At 41.2% G+C, this 23,312-nt stretch overlaps 1 protein-coding gene across 2 annotated transcripts in view; it reads left to right on the forward strand.

The window, feature by feature from the left end:
* plxnb1b (plexin b1b) overlaps positions 1-23,312 on the forward strand; it is a 176,740-nt gene that overhangs the window by 66,801 nt on the left and 86,627 nt on the right. For both annotated transcript variants that reach the window (XM_049566004.1, XM_049565924.1), the window contains one exon: positions 3,743-3,869. The gene's annotated coding sequence lies outside the window, so the exon portion shown is untranslated. The remainder of the gene's footprint in view (positions 1-3,742; positions 3,870-23,312) is intronic.

Here is a 23,312-nt window from a genome sequence, read left to right on the forward strand (position 1 = left end):
GGTCTAAAAGTTTGCCTCTGCAGCAGCCCCTCCTCTCATCCATCAATCTGATCTGATCAGCCCTGATCAAATCGACTGACCAATTATCCATCCCACGACTCAAAACCCACAAACCCTGAATTCAGAGAGGGGACACAGGGACACCTAAGCAAGAAAAACATTAAGAAAAGAAAAAAATTGCTGGCCCCTGTCTCTTGGTCTAGTGTTTTTGTGCAGTGTTTAATTTTGTTGTCATGTCCCTAATTGTAAGCATCGAAACTGGTTACCAGAATGTTATAATGGTTTAAAAATGATGACCAAAACTACAAGAATAACGTTGGTTAAAAGAAAATCTGTCAGGGAAGTTAACCAATATAACAGTCTTCCACAATCCCAGTGTTTTCCTTTGTGGTTCCTAGTTAATAGGGCAGCAGCAAATGCCAATGCACTATAGTAGTGATGCTTCTCCAGATGCAGCTGGTAAATCCTGTCGCACGTCATGGAAGGACAATAGTGTGTAAAAGGACTTTTCTGAACCTAATGCAGTGACAGTGAGACAGCAAGAGTGAGAATGAGAGCAGTTATCAGTGCTGGTTATGGACTGCATGTCATAAAATGTGACTTTAAGAGAGTAGACAAATTCTCCCCCTGTCACTGTAGACAAGAGCAAACTGAAATGTGTTTGTTCACAGTCTATGGCAAAGGGTGTGGTTATATTCAGTGGCTACCGGTCTATTGTTGTCTATTGTTTATCTGTAGGCCAGAAATACACACAAATCTGCCTGGCGATAATCCTGTTGCAACCTGCAGGAGTGGAGGTGTATACTCAGCTGAGAGGCTGTGATCTTGCATGCAGAAGCAGGCTGGTTGTATATTGTAGTCTGATGCTACAGTGTGAATGTGTGTGTCATTCTTGTTTATTGATCTGTTAACAAGGAGCTCATCTGTCACACTGTAGGGGACTATAGTGCACTGACACTTCTACTCATATTGGCCCTTTTAACACTGAGACTGTGCTATAGTGCTGCTACGAAGTCCCTTCTGTACACCGCCTTTGCATTTTTACACAGAACCAAACAACGACAGCATCATGCCGCTCCAGTGTATGATTTTAGACAGCCAGCACTCTGGCATGCAAAGGAGGTGTGATGGGCGTGACATGTAACACAGTGTTGGCCTCTAATGTGACATGTAACATGAGCGTCGATAGCGCTTTCTAAACAACAACAATGGCATTAACATGACAATAACAGTCATTTACTGTCCCTGTTATATGGCAGCATATGTCGTCCTCCGCTCTGATGATAAGGAGCTCCCAGACCTCATTCTCCCAATTTGCAGACATTTTCAGCCACTGTTTTTATTCTTTGGATTAGCTGCTAACTGCTATTTGCTATTTTAAAATAAAACATTACATTAAACATTACATTAAAATAAACTTAATTTTAAAATGAAGTGTGTTTATTTACCCATAAACAGTTCACAGTAATCAAATTCGGGTAACTTCATAACTTGCACGTTACTTGCATGAATTACTTAACAACTGTGCTTACAGTTGCACCCTCTAACCGAGGATGGCAGCTAATGGCTAACTCCATAGTACAACAGATAGCTGGAATCAAGTTATGTGAAACGGTAAACACAGAAGCCCCTTTTACACTGCCAGATTTTCCGCAAATGTTGGGCTGTTTTGCCGGCAAGCTGCGAGTGTTTAGACACACAGAGCCGGATTGGCGCGTTGATCCGAGGTGCCCAATTTTGGCATGTGGACGGTGAAGGACGGGCCAACTTATGAGAGAATCGCCGAAGGACTGACCAGCCACGGCTTCCCTCCCACGTCACTGTTTACGTCACACGCTGAGCTACAGTAGCAGTAACACTAAGCACTGGCATGCTGTAATGTAACTCCCACTGCCCCTTGGCGACCTCAAGTATCCATGAGCTGCGACATGCAGGATATGAAAACAAAAACCTCTGCCCATCCCGTAATTGTTAGTAGGCAGCTTTTTGGATGTGCTCATTACTGATTGACATTTTTTTTCACACACACACACACACACACACACACACACACACACACACACACACACACACACACACACACACACACACACACACACACTCCTGTTTTTTCCCAGCCTCCCTTGTCCATGTCACCAGGAGAGGAGGATGTGGATGCAAAATGGGACCACTGGTGCGTTTTGATTGCACCACGACGGCACACACACACACAAGCACACACACTGTCCCAGCTCTAATCACACACACACACACACACACACACACACACACACACACTCCTGTTTTTTCCCAGCCTCCCTTGTCCATGTCACCAGGAGAGGAGGATGTGGATGCAAAATGGGACCACTGGTGCGTTTTGATTGCACCACGACAGTTGGGATGAGTCATAAATCAAGCCTGTGACCTGTCCCAGCTCCTAATCATCCCCCACATACACATTCCTGCCTCCCTTTTACAAAAATGCATTCTCTTGTCTTTACTTTGGTTTGGACTGGTGTCACTGGGAATTGACTGGGACCATCAGATTGCATGCAGATGGAGGGGTGAGGTGCACCAGTGGCCCCTCAAGGTTTAGCTAGCTCCATGAGACGAGCATGTTATGGATTTTTGTCTCTGAGTGAAGAGAGAGCTGTGGGTTTTACCTCCTGAGGCTGTGAGGAGGCAGCCGGTCATAACACAGAGCAGGGTGTGTGTGTGTGTGTGTGTGTGTGTGTGTGTGTCTGTGTGTGCGTGTGTGTTGTGACACTCACACACTGACACTTCACCGAGTTTATCAGTGCCTGGGCAGCTGTGCACCTGACGCTGTGTAATCTCATTGATCCCGTTATCAACAATGTTGAAGTAGTGCTCAGTCTACGCTGGTGTCAAAGGGGCAGCTGCTACAGATAGCTCCTCACTTCAGTATGGGGTTGGGAAATATATTGTCTATACTCAGTGTATTGCGGCTTGTTCCAATTGGGATGTGTAAAATGACTATATCACAAACACTGAGTATAATTTGTCATGTCATTTCTTTTTAGCCACTAGCATGAGACTCATTTTGGTGTTTCATTGAGCTTTTAGTTGGTTTCCCAGTCACAATGAATAAATCACGTTTAATGGCACCACTGTAACAGTTCAACTTTCTGCGAACATCTACTTGTTGACCAGAAGCTTCAACTCCACAGCAAAGACATAAACACCTCAACCTAAAACTAATGCAGTGATCCAACAGTGCTGCATTAAAACCTAATGAAGTTTATGTAGTGTTGATTTCACTTAATGCTCATGTTTTTCATTTATTGCCTCATACAGAGAGGTGTCTCTCTTATTTAGCCCACCCTTGGTGATGTAAATTGGGTAAACCAGAAGAATTTAAAATGTGCTGGCACTAAAAAAACAGAAGTGAGTGGCAGAGGTATTAAACGAACATATCTTTCAGGGTTGTCTGTTCTGTACAAGGTATTGTCACCTTTGTTCATTGGGGTACTATTTAATGTGTACTTGGATCTGTTGTTATAATTCATAAATTATGTTTTTGTACTTGAATAAATTTTGTAGAAGGTACACACAGTTTTCTTGCAGTCTCCACCCTCTACCTCACTTAATATGCTGATTGGTTGCTATGCAAATATCTAATTGTCTTGCAAGATTACCTTATGGGTTTTTACCTGTGTTTTTGCTTCTTTTAGTGACATATGTGAACCATAATTTTGACACTGATGAGAACAATATTTTGTCTTCCTTTCTTTTGTGTAAAAAGTCGCCTCTCCCATTGAGTGCCACCCTCCCCCGCCATCGTTGCTCATGCCTGGGAGCCCAACTCCTTGTAAATAGCTGTGGCCAAGGACTAACAGACATCCTGTCAGCGGTGGAACACAGTGGATCAGGTCAGATTTGTTTTTTTGTTCAGCTGTTTTTAGCAAATACTGAAATATTTGGGGTGGTATCAGTGAAATGACTGTTGCAGAAGTCCTGGCCACCCCTCTTGGCTGTGTGGTGTTGTTTATCTACCTGTGTTCCTGCCTCCTGGCTGGATGAAAGCAAAGTGCTGGCTGCTGCCTGCCTTCCAAGGTCAGGTCACTCAGACCTTGTTTAGATGTGAATGATGCTTTGGGTGAATTCAGAGCAGAGGCGGTGGGTGCAGCTATACCCTGCTTTCTCGTATAATGAGGTGTGTGTGTGTGTGTGTGTGTTGGTGACCCTTGTGCTGTCTGGAGCACAATGATGAATGAGACCGTTAGAGTAGAGGTGTGAGACTTGACTGGATTTCTTCACCATCTCACAAAGGTTTCTCTTTCTCTCTCTCTTACACACATACGCACACGCACACGCACACACAAATGCACACTTAACACTACTTCTACGTGAATGTGTTCTTCTTTCTCCTCCTTGAAGTATTATTTACAGCCAACACATGACTTTTATTCTTCCATTTATTCCCCATTGTGTCTACAACTGGGTATCATTTGAAAGTTTTCCGATGCAGTGCCAGTATGATGCATGAGTTTCACTGTGATGCTGAAACAATGCTTTGTCAATATCTTACTGCCTTACAGTTCCTCCAGTATTAATGACTACTCCCTTTCTCTGAACATCTGAAATGCATCATTTTTTAATGATTTAAAGGCGGAGGAATTGTCAGATACTGTTTGTGTTGCTGGTTAAAGTGAAAGTGAAAGCTAACCAGGGTTGAGTCAATCACCGGTTTTGGTGGTGTGGTCCAATTTACAAGCTTAAACTGGTTTGATTTTAAGCAACCTGGCTGAACAGGCACAGTTCAGTTAGTACCAAAAAACATCAATGTTGCATACATTGTAAGCCTTTCAGTAACATCAGGCTGCCCTAAAATAATTTTATGACACCTCTGCTTCTTTCAAATGAAAACCTTTCAATTTCTGTAACCTCTCATTTGATGAATGCCTAGTCAACAGTCTTTCAGCCACCACATAGCTGAAAATATCCACCAAAATATTGCTCAACTTCTACCCAGAACACTGCAAGAACCACCACAATCCAAACAATATCACCATGCAACGAGCAGCACACACAGTGACGTTATTGTGTATATATTCAACCACAGGCTGCTCCACTGTGTGCTGCTCAGAGGGAAAAAGTCATGCTCTTTTCAGTCGTAGATAAATTCTCAAGACCCTTTTATATTTTTACATTCCCTATTGTCTAGTGTTACAGAAATAATTTAAAGCCCATTCCTCCTGGTTCACCTTTAAAAGCGTGCTGTGCTGTGCAGATTTTACTGTATATTCCCAGTAGGAGGTGAGGCTGGAGCTATGGAGAAATGTTCCCACTGTGAGCATTTAACTCTGAATGCCGAGAGCTTTGGAGATGCTGCACTATTTATGGAGTAAAAAAAGAGCATGGGATTGGTGGTGAGACATTCCTGTATCTGTATTGCCAGCACTCCAGACTCAAATGCAAAACAGAGTGAAGCAGTAAAACCTGGGACTGGCTGTAGCTGTGGGCAAAAGTAGGCAAAAGATGTTAGGCAAAGGTTTTAGTTTAAGAAAGAGTTAAGCTCAAGATTATATAAATCAACAGTTAATATCAATGATTCCCTTTTTAGTCATGCTTCCTTTTCCAAGCCAAGAAACTTTCAAGGCACCCCAACATTTAAACCGACTGGATTTTTATTGACAGCAACAATAGTGGAGAAAAAATAAACATTTTATTATTTTGCTTTCTCATTAAATTGTAATAATTTACAACTTGCTAGGCTCTGTAACTGTTGTCTCTTAATTATTCCCAAATCAATCAGATTGGTAGCACAGCATTCAAAGCAGACATTTGGACCTGTCATAGCTGGAAAAACACAGGTGGAACTACTTCACTCCAGCAATGATAGCAAAGCAATGCTGCAATTAAAGTGTGTAGGATTTAGTGGCATTTAGTGGTAGGGTTGCAGAGCTGAAAATTCCCCTGTGTGCCAAGTGTGTGGGAGAACGGTGTTCTACTGTAGAAACAATATGGCGGACTTGATGTAAGAGGATGTGCTCCATATGTAGATAGAAATTCGAAGGTAATGAAAACAAAACAATTCTTTTTTTAGGTAATTAAAAACTGATGAAAATGTAGTTACTAAGCAGGGATGTCAATTTTCCATTAATTTTGGCCCATCTCCAGTCTCCACTGGTTAGCTGCCTCGTCTGCTCTGCACTGTGCACCAACCTGGGTCAGGTGGGAGCTAATTTTAGTTAGCGCACTGCTCATTCGGTGATTACCACTGTTAACGCCGTCTCAGTGAAAGCACAGTGTTGCTGTGGTACATGGTGGCCACCCTCTGATCGCCTCCCAGGTAGCCATGGTGAGTAAGCAGCTTCTTTTGGAGCTGCAAAAACCCCTTTAGCACTGTTGCTAACTATGTTAGCACCACTAGCTGTGCTGACCCCATAGATTATGCATTTATGAGGGCATGGAGAGAAAAGATTAACAGGCAACAACCATACAGTAACTCTTCATTTCAACACCACATGAAGCAGATGAAGGACTTTTTCACCACATCAATCCCTCTGTTTTCATTGGGTTTATCAATGCCATCACAATAATTGTGCTTTTTAAAGAAACATTTTGCAGCAGTATCTAGCCTAAACAGTGCAATGCTGGACAATAAGCTCATGAATGTGAGATCAAAGACTAGACAGACTAGAAGACTAGACAACAGGTAATTAACATGCACACGCTATCAGCTGGAGACGGATGTGAATTATCTACAGTTATGGTAGATCGTTCGTTAACTATGAGAAGACTGAAATATAATTTAAAATAAGTTTGGCATTTCCTGTGATTTTTTTTGTGTTTTTGTTTTGTTTTGATATCTGTCTGCTATGTAGTGATGTTCATGAACATAGAGCTAACATACATCATTGATTAGTTAGCTGAACTGTGATGGCAACATAGTAACTGTGGGTAAAATGAATGGTTTAGAAATGCTGCAATTTTGGCTCCAAATGGAAACTATTGGGAAGAAAAGCGCGAATCAGGAGGAGAATATTTCGAGGAGCTTTGTTGAAACTGAAGAGGACGACAGTCAACAGTGCACAAATGCTAGTAGCTAATTAAGGCGGATTTATATTTGTGCATTAGCTCTGTGCAGAGTGTATGCCATAGCCTATGCAAGTGACCTTTGCTGCTCTGAGCATTTATCCTTGTGTGGTGGTGTGTCTGTTTCACTCTGAAGTTACACCTCCAAAATACTAGTCGTAGGTGTGGTTTCTGTAAAGTTTAGTTGATTTAAAACACGTCTAAAACACACATTATACGTGGCTTAATAGCAACAATTTCAATTGCAAGTACACAAATGGGCTTCATTATAACTTGCAGGATTCACAGACAAAGCCCTTGTCTTTTGCTGGACATGTTTTCCCACAAATACATCATGCTAATTTTATTAGCACAAGCCTATGGCATTTTACATTGTATAAATGCGCCTAGCAATTTCCTATACTCATTTGAAGCCACGATAAATTTCACAAAAGACATAGAATGCTATTTTGTGGGGGCTTTATTGTCTTCAAGATATATTGTTAATTATCTGTCAAATAAAAGTAAACAAAAGCTTTGTTTTCACTGAAGGAAATGGTATTCAGCTTACAAAAATAGTCAGGTGGTTTGTGTCGCTGTGATGTGTAGTTTAATTTCTTGGGAGGTGCACATCAGGTTATGGTGTAGGTTATGGCGTTGATTTGACACAGAAGTATAAATCCCACTTTAAACAGCACTAGTGAAGTCTTGCCCTTTCAGTGGAAGGGTTAAAGTCCCAGTTGAAGTGCTACATCTTTATACAGCGTGACTGTGGCATCAACAACAAATAATCTTGAAAAGAATAAACCTGCCTCCTACATGAACTGTCTGTTGCTGAACAGGTAGGCCTACGCTACAGTATTTTAACGTTTGTCATGGTGGCGGTGGTACTTATAGAGCCTTTATTTTCTGAGGTAGTACGCGGTGTAAAAAGTTTTACAACCAGCGCATTACGCCATTACACCACAAACATTAGCTAGCCCTCCTCTGCACTGTAATACTGAATGGACTACAATTATTTTTTAATTTACAAGTAGCGAAATTACATAGGAGTGTCCTTGAGCAGTGCACCAGACCCCAGCCTGGTATGCTGCCCGGAGTCTCTCCACAATTATAAATGCATGTCTGTACATTCTTTGTGAGCATGCGCATGCATTTCGGGCCTCTGTGTGTGTAAAGAAAAAATAACTGAGTAAAAAAATCAAATTTCCCCTCATCAATTAATACAGTTCTTCTGTTTCTATTTGCTTTCACACCACTAACAGACCACACTGTGACAAAGCCCATTTTTTAAGCAGTCTGCTAAACTATAAGAACCAAATGAGCAAAGACACACAAGTTCCTTTAAACAGCACCAAAGGGGCTGGTGTGAGGGCACATACCAGAATGAGAGGAAAATTATTTAGAAGTGTAATTCCACGACAGATTGGGGAGAAAGAATGTAACTGGGGAATGGAGAAAATCAGTGAGCAGTGCTCAGGAAATACAGACAGCTCACTGACAGTATGAGGGAGTGGCTGACAGACATGTGTCTTGAAGGATGGATGATGAAGAAGAGGCAGAACTCCCTTCTCCTCCCTTTATCTTTCTCTTCATCTCTCCGCTCCTCTGCAGCCTAATGAGCAGACTGATGCTCGCGTCCTTCAGCACCTTATTGTAAACCTCATGCTTGTAAAACAGGCAGAGGTGAGAGAAAGACAGTCAGTAATGATGTCTCTCCCTCTCTCTTCTGCGCGCGCACACACACACACACACACACACACACACACACACTCTCACACACACACACACACACACACACACACACACACACACACACAGGGTCAGTTGGGAGGTAAACAACATTTATGCAATCTCGACTTGTACAGGAATGTGCAGAGATCATATCTGTTTTTGTCTGTTCATGTACATCTCCTCTCCATGACGATCATCTCTGTGTCAGTTCAGTGGGACCAGCATGCTTTGCTTCAGCCAGCAGTGGCTTCACATGGACGTGCTCACCAAGGGTGGCCCAAACCACAGTGGCAAGTCCACCTTCAGGGTGGTCTGCTGTGGCAGAGCAGGTTTGTTGTGAGAGATTACTCATAGCTTCAGACAGTGTCATGGCTCTTAGCCTGTACTAGACTGAAAGGTAACTCGCTGCAGTTGTCATGGTGTTACATTAGATTATGGGACACATTGTGTGTGGTTTACACTCACACACACAGACTCCCATGCATATCTCTCCACAGATCTCTCTTGAGGCATTTCCTAACAATATGAACTTCGCACACACACACACACACACACACACACACACACACACACACACACACACACACACAGCCTACACATTGTACCCTCCACTATGACATATCCAGAAATATTAACTACATTTGCATTGTAAGCAGCTCTTAAAAAACCCTCCTGAGCGCCATAATTGACTGTTGGGCTGTTTTCTTCTCCCATCCTGAAGCACTTAAGCTAGGGTAAAGCAGCAGCAGCAAGTCCGAGCACTGAAGCTCACCTCCAAGAGGAATCTATGGCATTTAACAGGGCCTGGTGAAGAAAGGTGGCCAGCTGTGGAGGTCAACAGAAATGTGTTTAGGTTAGGGATTATCCCCAAGTGCCTTCAGTAGGGATGTAAATCAGTAGTTTGATCATGACACAATATTAAATCAATTATTTGGACAACAAAATGTTATTTGCCAATATTACAATATTATTATGTCTGCCATAATACAATTTTTGATATCTCAAGAATGCCTTGAGGGAATTTCCTCAAATTTGACACAAATGTCCGCTTGGACAGAATGAATGAAAGAATGAACTGATTTGAATATTTTTGTCCATAAAAAAGTCACACACATGTCTAACAGCATAAAATGATGATGATATATAAGTATGAGTTTATAAGTATGATATATCTCAAATGTCAACTTCACTGTGACATCATAATGCTCACAAAAACCCTTTCTGGCCATTACTCAACGTCATGTCTCAGGAACAGAAGGGGAGACGTTTGGTCAGATACGGAAGTGGTGGCTTTAATTTTGAAACTGTGTTGATTGTATAGATCTTCTGTGCTGCCGGTGGAAAATGTGTGAGAACCATCCGTGTTTTCACAGACCTGATTGTAACCTGTAAGTGCAACTTGAATAATTTGCAGAGGTATACAACCGCAAGGTGTTAATTCTAGTTTCAGCCTAACATTGTTGAAACAGAGCAGCAAATGTTGCTGTAGTGAGAAGTTAGCGAAGTGAGATGCACTGCCAGGCAGGTATGTTGTGTTTTCTGAGTCGTTTGTCTCATATTGGCATTGTTTACATATGGCATGCATGCTGTCAACCAACCAAAATATTTCCACACTCATTGTCTTTTGCCATTATCTGCCTGGTGCTATTTGGTGACAAAGAATTTTAAAATAAAGGCTTATCCTAAAGATGACGATATGGATTGATGTTTTCACTTTGCATCGATGATATTGGATTGTTGATCATTGAATAAATGGATACATCGATCAAGACCAATAGATTGTTAAATCTCTAGCCCTCATTGGAGGTTTGGTAAAATATATTGATTGTTTTATGAAAAAAGAAAACAAAAACAAATTTTGAACAAGCAGCTTCTGGCATATTTTCTACGAAATGCAGAAGTGTTTCTTCAGGAACCAGGTCACATTAGTTTAGAAACAAGGCAGCACATCATTCTGATGGCTGTGGGCAGATCTCATTGTCTGTGTTTGTTTTATAGGGAGCAGACTCTCAATAGATTTTTGATGGCTTTGCTTTCAGAGACAAACAGTAGCTGGAGCATGTAGTTATTTTTTGCTCAACAGATTTGTTCACAAATAATTAGTTATATTTGGTTGAGCCCTCCAGCGGCTCTGCCTGTTTGAGTACTTGATTCTATGTTTGTCTTGGTTATCAGCCCCATGTATCATCCCATTATGTGACTTGCAGCTGTGGGAACGCCCTGAGGCTCTTTATGGTTTCATGGCTTGTCAAAACTGTGAGTGGCTGGAAGCACGTCTGGTTTCCAGCTTCGATGGGATAATGATTTTTTTATTCTGATGCTGTGTTGGAGAAGCTCTTTTAGTTTTTACTACACTACACTTTTTTGCAGTCTAGTGAAAAGAGGTCCAGCAGTGGTCCTCAAACTGTTTTAAGACTTCATGCTCACCTTTATATGTTATGCAACAGGCGTGGCTACATGAGCAACACACACCCTGATGTTTTTATGAAGGCAACATTACGGAAAAGCAGCATTAGCTGCTAAGGACCACAAAGAGGCTCTTTGTATAGCGGTGTATTTTACACACACACACACACACACACACACACACAGCATTCAGAGAGGAGCAGACAACACAGCAGTCACACTAACATTTACCCTTCACTCTCCCTGCACTGCCCTTGTTATTGCCCAGGCAGGAACAGAAAGGAGCCTTTATGTATGTCTGTGGGTTTTTGTGTGTGTGTGTGTGTGTGTGTGTGTGTGTGACTGCCATACCCCTCCTTGAGAGCATGCTATCCTTGCTTTGCAAAATCACCTCTGCAGCCCTTCCTTTAAGAACACTGCCTTTAATGTTACCCTCAGGTTGCCACCGCTAGCACTCTGACAGCTGCTCAGAAAAAGAGCAGTGTTGTAAGAGAAAGAGGATTATGGAATACTGGTCTAAAGAGAGAAGGACAGAGAGAGGGTGTATTGTGTATATGAGGGCTTGGAGGTGAGTACCACATCAGTACGTTCAATGCATAGAAATAGAATGAGAATAGAATGGACATTCCCAGTCAAATCAATGTAGCAGGATGGTCGGAGAGGCGGCCATTGTTATATGCACTGTTGCCATTGCAACCAGCTGTCTGACTCCATATAATCGTCTGTATTATCAAACTCATTCGCAGAAGTCACAAATTCAGTGAAATGTGTTTTTGTCCGTGACAACCAAATGCGCAGTGGAGAAGTAGTATGAAGCATGGAGAAGTGTCTTTTGTGTACTGTCTCTCCGTTGCCTTGCTGCTAAAGAGGGATTGAGGATTGCTGGATTGCTGAATTTACATTACACCATTCCACTCTTAGTTTCAGGTGGTAGAAGCAGAGACTTACCTACCCTCATACATTTCTACTGTATATACTGTATAACCATCCACCTTCTGAATTCAAGAGTCTCCCTTTTACCAAACTAGGTCCTATTTGCTTAGGACTAGTATTACCTGGGGACCTTTCATAATTTGTAATAATTGTATTTTGTAAAAATTATGATTTTAATCCCATGCACATCTGCCATGTTCATAATTTGTCACATAAAATTCCACGGAGAATAAAAAAAAAACCCTAGCCTACCATGTGTTGCCAAATGCAGAGGTCATGTGATACTATTTAAATGGGGATGGACATCTGTCATTTGGGGTCATACTAACTTTTTCTGTTTTCTCTGCGTCTGTTTCCTGCCTCTTTTTTGGTCGAGGTTACAGAGGCTGTGTTGGTAATTTTAAACCAAGGTTTTGACAGCACTTTGAGTGCATGAGGCTCGTCTTGCTACACTGTATGGAGAGCCATTCACAGAAAGAGCAAGCTAAAATCCATTGAAAGAGCGAAATTTTAAAAGATGATGAAATGTGACAATGTGTGTTTGTTAAACCCACGTTTAAAAGAAAAAGAGGTTAGCTCTGGGTATCACTGCTAGTGGTGCTGTGTAGTGTGTCTGTGTTGGGTAGAGTGGAGTTACAAATGACTGTGCCATCATATGCTGGGGAAAATGTCAGTAAATTCAGTAAAATACAGACTTCATTTATCCCGTGCAAATGTGCTGCACAAAACACAGACGTTACATGAAGTCCCCTGATAATTCTAGTCCTGTGTGAATGGGGTTGTAGACTCGTTTAAGCCTTGTTAACTCATTAGCCCTTTTTACATAGAGATGGGGCTGTAGAGCCGCTACAGAGTCCCTTTTATATGCTGCCTTTGCATTTCTACACAGAACTAGAGTTGCACCGATACCTATACCAGTATCGGAAATGATTCAGTCACTGATTTCTCCACAAGTTCCTACAAATGTTTCACAATAAAAGCTTATTTAGAAAATGGAGGGATTCTCTCAGCCGAGGTCATAGGGGGCTTTTAATTTGAAACAAGTTCAGGAAGTGTTGAGTTTGAAATGACAGCGTAAAAATATAACGATACAGAGGGAATGATAAATAATGGCCTGTTAATAATGTACTCTGTTTTAAATGAAGTTGTAGCCTCTGCAGTTGTGGTGAGTAAAAGCCCCACCACTATTTTTTAATTTTCTTACTTTAAGTCATCTGGTGAACATTCTTGCATTTTTTAATATCGCAATATATATTGCAAAAAAAAAAAATTATATATATATCGCCATGTCAGTTTTTTTCCAATATCGTGCAGCCCTACATTCTACTGTAGCCTTTAAAATGTCTTTTTTACCAAATTGTGTGGCTGCACTTTAACCTGTGCCTTGATCTGTGTCAACACTGGATAATAATAATAATAATAATAAAAATGTTTTAGGGCATTCATTCTACTACTATTTATTTATTTCTTAATATTTTACATAGAGTTTTAGGAGTTGAGACATACAACAATTCATATCCAATCCATTTTTATTTTACGTGCAGGTATTGGATCGGTACTCGGTATCGGCAGATATCTAAGGTTCAGGGATCGGAATCGGTAACGGCAAGGAAAAAGTGGTATCGGTACATCTCTACACAGAACCAAACAACGCTGGCATCATGCTGCTCCAGTGTGCGATTTTAGACGGCATGCTGCCATTGCAGAAACAAATGAGGGGTGACATGTAACACAACAGTGTCAGCCTCTAGTGGTAGATATAACACATGCATCAGCAGCACTTTATATAACAATGGCATTAACATGACAATAACAATCATTTACTGGTACTGTTATATGGCGGCTGAGCTCATCCTCTGTTCAGAGGGTAAGAAGCTCTTGGACCTCAATGATTTCCCAATTAGCAGACATTTTGAGCGGCTGTTCTTCTTTGAGTTAGCTGTGTACTAGGGATGGGGCCGATCCGATCCAGTATCGGTATCGGGTTCTGATATCAGTGTAATTCACGGATCGGAAATTTCCGATCCACCAACCGTGTCTGTGCTTTCACATTGTCTGCTGGAATGATATGATGATTGCTACATAGTAGTGTTGCACGGTATACTGGTACCAACAGTAGACTGCGGTACTAAAACACGAAGGTACATGATAACATAATGTTGGAGTACCTCAGGTACCGCTACTGTGGGATAAGTTCAAAGTCCAATCGTAAGAGGGTGAGTGTCCATGCGCTGTCCAATAACGGCACGTGCTGGCCACCAGGCACTCAATATGCTGCTGCAGTGGTTTGTTTTCCAGTGACAGTTCAGATTTTAGCTGAGTTATTGGGTATCTTTAAGCAGTGAAAGTTATTATTAATTTATTTTTACTTGTAGGTTAGATTTGTCTAGATTTATCTACAGCAATCTGTTTTCCACAGAGCCCTACGTTGCGAGCATTTTACTCACATTTGAGATTAAAAATAGTTTTGTGCGAGCAAAAGAAAACATTCAGGAGCATGCTCTGCAAGTACAGATTTCAACCAGCAGCAGAAATGAAAGGTGAATCCTGCCGGTTCTGGGTTGAACGGGGGTCACAGACAGGAATACGGCGGTCAAATACGGCGGCCATAGTGCTCTGCGGTGCAAGGTAACGGCTTACCAGCAACAGAGAAGTCCGGCTCCAGGTCCAATAAGTCTTCGTTGGTGTCATGACTGCCCATAAGTACCTGAACAGCCAAGCCGTGGCGGCACACAGGTATGTGACGTGTCAGAGGGGAAACAAGCCGTTCACATTTCCACAAACCTCACCACACTTAAGGGACTGTTCTTTACTTGTCAGGGGAGGAGGGTGGCTGGTTGATTCTTATTTTATTTATTTATTTATTTATTTTGATCCCCCCCTATGTTCATCACTTATTGATGCTGTTTTTGAAGTATGAATAAGTCATTAAGTAATTTATTCTATTGAAATATCATTGATGTATTATAGAAAAGTGATTATCTTTTTATAAATGACAAAAGGCACATCTGCCTCATTTTTGCTGTGGTATCGTGATACTACTCAGAACCGTGATACTTTCACTGGTATCGTACTGTGGGTCCCAGTTTTGGTACCGTGACAACACTACTACATAGTAGTGTCAACTTGATTTGTATCTGTGCTGTTCAGATTAATGACAAATATTTTTTTGTTTTTTGATAGTGTATATTGCACTAGTAGTTTAACACTGTCTTGGAATTTAATAAATATTGACAATCAATTTGAAACCCTTACAGTTGCATAGGCTATTTCTTTTCAGGATGGGATTTTTCCTGTTAACAGGATTTCCTGCTTTTCTGACCTCCGTTTCTGACCTTATACTTACCTCAAGTTGCCTTTTGGGACATACATGCATAAGTGTACATATCACACTTGCCTATAGAGAGGAGTTTATTACAGCCTCATACAAAATCAACAATAATGATAATAATATTAAAGCAAACAGAGCACTGGTATCGGAATAGTATCGGTATCGGCAGATATCCAAATTCAGGTATCGGGATCGGATCGGAAGTGAAAAAAATGTGGATTGGTTCATCCCTACTGCGTACTGCGATCAGCTGCTTTTTAAATCTCCCGCAGCGGTTGCACGCATAGCATATCCTGAAAACGTTACACTTGTGTCACCCATGATCCCGTTCTTCTGGCTTTCCGTTTATACAGATGCCGTTTCAGTGCTGTTACTACCTCTGATGCTGGCTTAAAGGCAAGACAACTCTGTCCCCCAATTCCATGACTGTACCTTTTATACAGCACGTCAAGGCATAATTGTAAAATTCCCACTTTGAAGAGGCAGTGTAAAAAGGCCTATTGTAAAACACACTTCATTCAAACTCAAAAGAACCAAAATAAAACTTAGTTAATGTTGGTATTACCAACATTCCGACAATCACCTACTCTGGTTTGGTTGAAATAAACCCTTAATTCACCCAATTAGATGTGAAAATATGGTGGCTCTGTCCACCTTATTTTCAAACATGGAAGTAAATAGTGATCAGCTTCCGTTTTTTTTGTGCGTGACTTCCGGTCAGCCGCTTTCCCTTACCAGAGCTAACGGTGCAAGTTATTTTTTTCAATTTTCAGTTGTTTATGTTAGTCAATCAGTTAGTCAGTTAGTCTGTGTATTTTGTATAGATAACTGTGCCCACGTTTCCATTATAATGGAAATTCATTCCCTCTAAACGCGAATAAATCGCACGTCAATCATAAACTATGAACCAAAAAAGCACAATCTATCCCGAGTGAGACAAACTACTTGATCCCCGTCTCCAGTGTACCAGCAGAGAACCTGCAGAACCGAATCAGCGAAAAAACACACCGGGCTACACAGCCTCTCTACCTGAGCAGCTGAAGCTGCGGCTCGCACCCTCGACACACAGATGGTGCTTCTACATGCCAGCCAAACGTGTGCGCAGTTGTGAGAAATAAATATGTGAGGTGTACGCCGCTTTTCTATCTTTTTTTCCCTTTTCTTTCTTTCTTTCTTTCTGTCAGTGACATACACTCCTAACACAGGACGGGTTGTTTTAATTGACTTAGTTGAGCCATAGTGATGCGCGGATCGGCTCTGATAGCACCTGAATCAGCATGTACGCATCAACCATCCAGCTGTTACAACATGATTGAGCTAGCAAAGCAGTTTTGTGTTGCTATGTGTGGTATTTATTCAGTTTTGGGAAATCACGATGTCTAGAAAGCATCAGTGGCTGCAGCTGACAGGGACAGCTAACACTAGCAGCAAAGCTAACATCAGGATCGTCATCCGTTAAAAGCCTCCCGTTGTCGGATACGACATGAAACTACTCCACTTAGTTCAATCATGTTGTAACTAAGACATCCGCTGGAGAAAATATTTTTTTCACGGGCCACTTTGTGAGTTTAGTGAGTTATTACAGACACGGCTAACGGCTAACAGCTAACTGTTAGCCCAGCTAATCTACGATAACCATGTTATTAATTACACACAGAGAAAATACTAATGTTTGTTCAGTCATTGTGTTTATAGACTTTACAAACATCAGATTAGTCTAAACGGTGATATAGTGACGTGGAAAATGTGATATATACATATATATAGCTAAACTCCGCAAGGTAAACAACAAGGCGATTCCCATTTACACAGTGGTAAGAGTGCTGGACCGGAAGTGTCGCACAAAAAAACGGAAGCTGGCTGCGTTCTGTTTTGTCTCCGTGTTTCCGTGAAAAATAAGGTGGATACACTGTTTGTTCAGAGGCAGTACAGTACAGTAACGTTCCATCAGGATTCAACAAGCATGAAATTAATGTCAACAAAGGAAACAAGGAAATATGGTAATATTTTGAAAATAACTGATTGCTTATTTGAGAGTGTTACTACACTGAACAAAAAATTAAATGCAACACTTTTATTTTTGTTTCTATATTTCACAGGTTTAAAGTCTAAGATCTCAGACTTTATATGTGCACTCAGTAGATATATGTATCTCAAATTTTGGTTGCATATTTGTTATAATCCGTGTTTTAGGCACTTCGTTTCCAAGATAATCCCTGACAGGTGTGGCATATTAAGTGACAGTCCCAAAACTTGCATATTCCTTTAAGCCCCCAACCTACATGGGAAGAGTGTTGACTGGGAAGTTTAGGAAATGATGACTGAGACAGGGCTTCCCATGTTTGTGTTCATGTGTGCCACCGTGGTAAATTGTTCCATATTCTCTCTGCGCAGCTTGTCCAAACTTTCCACCTCTCCCCTGAGAGGGCCCAAGCCAGTTCTTCCCTCATCTCTTATAACATCCATCTGTCCGCCTGTGGCTGCCTGGCTGCTGTCCCTCTCCCACTACTCATTCTAATAATAGATTGATTTTGTGCTGTCAGTCATGATGTTTCTGTTGAGTCAAAATATTTTTGGGTATCTCTTTTTCTACTTCTCCCAAGATTTTTGGCTTTGTGAAAGGAGTAATTGTGGACTAAGGCTAGGCCATAAAAAGCGGTGATCAACTGATCCTCAACGGTTCCTAACACGTGATACCAGAGTGAAGATCTCATCGAAAATGAGCTGTTGAGATGCACGGAAGACTAGAGTCTCCAAGCATCTTTCAGCTGTCAGCTTTTTGTGTCTTGCATCTTAAATATTAATGTGACATTGACACTCTGTACACTGAATGATAAAAGGAGATTCTCAGGTGTCTGCAGATCCATTTCAGTGTATTTACCATTCTACGTGAAACAGAATTTGAAAAAAGAGGCTCAGAATTATATACATATTTCATATTTTTTGTACAAAAACTGGTGAGTGTGCACCTTTTAGCAGCAGACCGTTGACAATCCCAGATAATTGTCAAACTGAAATCCTCTTACTGTAGAGTGATGTTAAAAAATGAGTGTGATAATTAAACCACAGAATAAGTTAGAATAGTTTAAATGGACGAGGCTCTAGTAATGCAGTCAGAAGAGATAATCCCTGCCACACAGTTTTTTCTCTCTGTGACCTAACTCTCTTGCATTCCATTTCACCCAATATAATGTTGCCTGCACTTTGGTGTATTTTTGGTATTAGGCTTTTCTTTTGTTGAATAATTCCAGTACTGTCTCCACGTTTGGAAAACAGACTAGACTGTTTTTGTATCCCTTCATGCTGGCAATAGCCATGGCCGGAAGCATTATGTTTTCGGGTTTTCGGGCCGCCCCATTCTTGTGAACGAGATATCACAAGAACGCCTTGAGGGAATTTCTTTAAATTTGGCACAAATGTTCACTTGGACTTGCTATGAATAGATTTGAATTTGATTGTCAAAGGTGACTCACAAAACATGTTTTTGGCCATAACTCAAGAATTTATATGTTAATTATGACAAAATTTAACACAAATGCCTAATAGGATAAAATAATGAAGTGATAACATTTTATATACACTTCTCTGGCCATTATTCAGTGTTGTATCTGAGAAACAGAAAGGGGAGACATTTGGCCAGATACTGAACTGGTCACACTAATCTTGAAACTGAGATGATTGTATAGCTCTTCTTTGTTGTGGGGGAAAGATGTGCGTGAAACATCCATGTTTTCACAGATGTGGATGTTAACTGTAAGTGAAACTGGTATGCAGAGGCATACAACTGCAAGGTAGTAATTCTAGTTAGAATGTGAAATTGTTATCCCAGAAAACAAAGATGACATGCCATGATGATGCAGTTGTGGAGCCCCCTTTGCTTCATTTACATCTTTCACTTTAAGTGAAATGTAAATCAGCCTAACTGTAAGTGGGACTTGACAGGGTCTAAGACCCATGTGTAAACTGGGGTCAACTGTAGTGCCTCAAAATGGCCATGAGAATTAAACTGCAGAATAAGTTAGAATAGTTTAAATGGACTAGGCTCCAATAATGCTGCCAGAAAAGATAATCCCTGACACACAGCCTTTTTCTCTCTTTAACCTCACTCTCTTGCACTCCAGTTTACCCAAAATAAAGTTGACTGCACTATTGTGTATTTGTGTGATTAGGCTTTTCTTTTGAGATAATGTTTTGTTGAATATTCCCAGAACTGTCTCCACATTTGGAAAGTAGACTAGATGGTTCTGCTTCACTTCCACTTTTCAAGTGATTTTTAAACCACAAAACTGCAAGCAGGACCTGACAGGATCTAAACACTGTGGATACTGAGATCAACTGTAGTGCTACATAATGCTACATAAAGTTGTTGTGTATTTTGACATGACATTCTGATTATAAGGATGAAGTCCTCTATCATAAAGTTGGGGAAAAATGTGATCTTTGCAGCTCAATCTGCAGTCAATAACACAAAATGACGAAGTGAAAACACGTTTTAATGAAATGTTTACAAATTTATTAAAAATCAAAAACTAAAATCTGTCATTTACATACATATTTAGACCCTTTCCTGTGGTACTCCAAATTGTGGTCAGTTGCATCCTGTTCATTTTGCCTTGAGATGTATCTAGAACTCAGTTGGAGTCTCCCTGTGGCAGATTGAATTGAGTAGACAATTAACACAATTCACACTGCATGTCAGGACAAAGACCAAGCCATGAAGTCCAACAAACTCTCTGTAGACCTCTGTGATAAAACTGTGGCAAGGCATAGATCAAGGCAAGGGTATGAACCCATCTGTAAAGCTTTGAGTGTTCTTAGGAGCTCAGTGGCCTCAACACTTGTGAAGTGGATGAAGAAGGGAACAACAACAACTCTTCTGAGAGTTGGCTGTCCATCCAAATTGAGTAACCCAGTGGGAAGAGCCTTGATCAGGAAGGTGACCGAGAGCCAGTGCATCCTCACTAATCCAGCAAATGAAATACCTGACAAATAAAGGTATGTTAGAACATTGCTACCAAAATCTGACATTCAGTATTGTCATAAAGCAGCACTGCTCATTTATTTGCAACTTTGCCCATAAATTCAGATGCTTGCCAAATTTATATTACCTCATGGTTTACATTGTCATATTGTTCAACCCTTGATTAGGATGGTACATTGGGTTTACTGTTGTGTTAAATTTCTTATCTTAGTTAAGTAGGGTAGCAGGCCAACATTTTCTAATTAGCATAAAGTACAGATAATGGTCCATTTATGCTCCCTTTACGTACGAAAATGTATACGTCCGTTTCAAACGATGTTACCGTCACTACCCACATACTTCCATGTGTCCTTTACGTTGGCATGGATGTTAACCAATATATCCACCAGGGGGAAGCCCAGAGTCAACTGTTTATGACAACAACAAACTCAAAAACAAACATGGCGACTGTGGAGGAGATATTGTTAATGTACCTCTTGCATAAAAGACAAAAACAGGCAGTGTTGTAGGAGGCGGTGGTTGGTGAGGCCGTTAAATACATCGCGACTGGAGGACGGAGAATTTTCTCTAGTATTGCCGATGAGCATCATTTCCATTACTTTAGGATGTCCGCCGGGGCATTCGATAACTTGCTTTGCAGGGTGGCCCCCCACATCCAGCATGACAAGTTGCACAATGCGCCTGTGAGTGGGGCAGAGCAACTAGCTGTCACCTTGCGCTTTCTCGCTACAGGAATCAGCCAGCAAGCTTTGGCAGCAAGTTTCAAGCTGGGTTCCGCTACTGTGAGCTGCATTGTTATGTCTTCTTCATGTCACACTAGAGCTACGTATCGGGTAGTGACAGCAACACTGCCCCCACGGTTTCCGGTGATACTGCTCCATTTGGCCCGTATCTGTAAGCTTTATGGAAACGTGTAGAAATATGGACGAAATGAACGTGGAGCACGGACAGAAGGCTCCGTCCGTATCCAGATCCGTATTTAACGTTGAACATAAATGGGCCTTACGACTGATGGGAATGTCATTAGTTTTGCAGGTATTTGGTTGTAAACCAAAGTATCAGAGTAAAACAAAGATTACAATCATTATCTGGGAACCATGAGTGTCTAACTGTTGGGTCAATCCAAGCAGTCACTGTTGAGATATTCTACAGGATAAGTGAAAACTGAGCTGCAGGTGGTGCTACACAAAAGTGAGGGTATCACTAAAGTCATTAGGGTTTATTCTCTAGGCACAGTGGATATTTTTACCAAATGTTATGGCAATCCATCCAATCATTATCAAGATATTTCACCAAAAGCCAACCTGCTGGTGGGGCTATCAGGGAATTGCCACAATCATCAGGCCACATCCACTGGTTTGTACATACTTCATGACAATAGTTTTAGTTCAGACTGTGGAACAGAATGAAGTTCAGCTGAATAGCTGTTTTAGTCGAACTACAACACCTACAGAAGGAGCATCATTAAAAATGAATTGTGAGAGATTGGAATGGTGTCTGGAGTGTCTGCTGACTGGCTCTTGAGATACACATGCACAGGAAAGTGAAGTTTTAATGTTGATGTTACTGGAGATACTGTCTTCTTTTCTGTTGCTAGCAAACTTAGACCAATCGCATTTCACTTTGCTGCTGCAATTCTGCTTCGATTCTCAGAGTCAGCATTGTGCTGCCGGCATGAAATCCTGTACTGCAAGGCCAGGTAGCATTAACAAGCTGTCAAGGCCTGAGGGGTGTGTGTGTGTGTCTGGTCCCTTCTCCTGTGACTGGAGTCATGAATATGGAGCAGCTTCTGGCTTTATTCAGTCACTCACACACCACGCCAAACAAAAGATAAGACTGTCAGAGTGAGTGTGCCTTCCGAGCAGGTTAGACCAGCTGAATTACAAGCCCTGAACCAGCATGTTATCTGGTGAGGCATACAGAAACGCAGGTGGAGGTGAACCAGGGCTGGCTGGAGGATCTCTTGAGTGTGTGTAGACCAGGTGTGCTCCGAATGATGTGAAGCTTTTACAATCAAGGTTTGAGTTTAGGCTTTAGAAGTCAGAAGTAGGGTCAGGTTTGCATTGAAAGACAGGGCATTACTGTTGTGTATCATGTCTCAGTTATTGCTTCTTTTTTTCCACTACCTTAACTGCTGAACAACATCATCCTTTACATAGCTAATGCCTTGACATGCACTCATGCCAACAATAAACCCAGTGTGCACAGCTAGTTTTCTGCTAGAGAAACCATATTTCTTGGCCATGTATATGCATGTTATACTGTATGGTTTCTAACAGAGAGTGACATGCACTCACTTGCCAATTAATCAAGTACATGTTGCTAAAACTAATATAGTCTAATCCAACAAACAAAGCAGCATCAAGTCCTACCCTCATGTGGAATTGAATGTTCAGTTTTTGTTCCAAGTGTTTTTGACAGGTGTTGATTCAACTTAATGGTAATTTTGTGTGCTGCAGTTAGAGGGATCACTATGTTTGTGTTGCATTATACTAAGTATACTTATTAGTCTGCTCTCATTGATCTAAAAAGGGTAGATGGGGCAAAACACACTTAATCATTGAAAAGATGACCTGAAATGTCTGTTGTAAACATCCATTAGATTTAGTACGGCTTTATCCTGTTTATGTTGTTTTACTTCCAAGACAATTAGTGTGCATTCACTGGCCGAGATGTGAATTTGAAACAGTCTGGCTGACAGCCTGCTCATGTCGCTTGCCTAAAGGCCTCAGCATGCTTCAAACAAAGTGTTTGTGAAATTAGTGTCATTCCTCACACAACTACCTCTGCTACTGTTCATGTACACAACAGAGTGACACCACAATGGCCAAGTCACCAGAAGAAAATGTTGGCACTGTGCGATTCTGCAAACAATAAAAATGTTATGTTTGTATAATTAATACATACTAT

This window comes from Epinephelus fuscoguttatus, linkage group LG1 (assembly GCF_011397635.1).
Source record: "Epinephelus fuscoguttatus linkage group LG1, E.fuscoguttatus.final_Chr_v1".
NCBI classification, from domain to species: Eukaryota; Metazoa; Chordata; class Actinopteri; order Perciformes; family Serranidae; genus Epinephelus; species Epinephelus fuscoguttatus.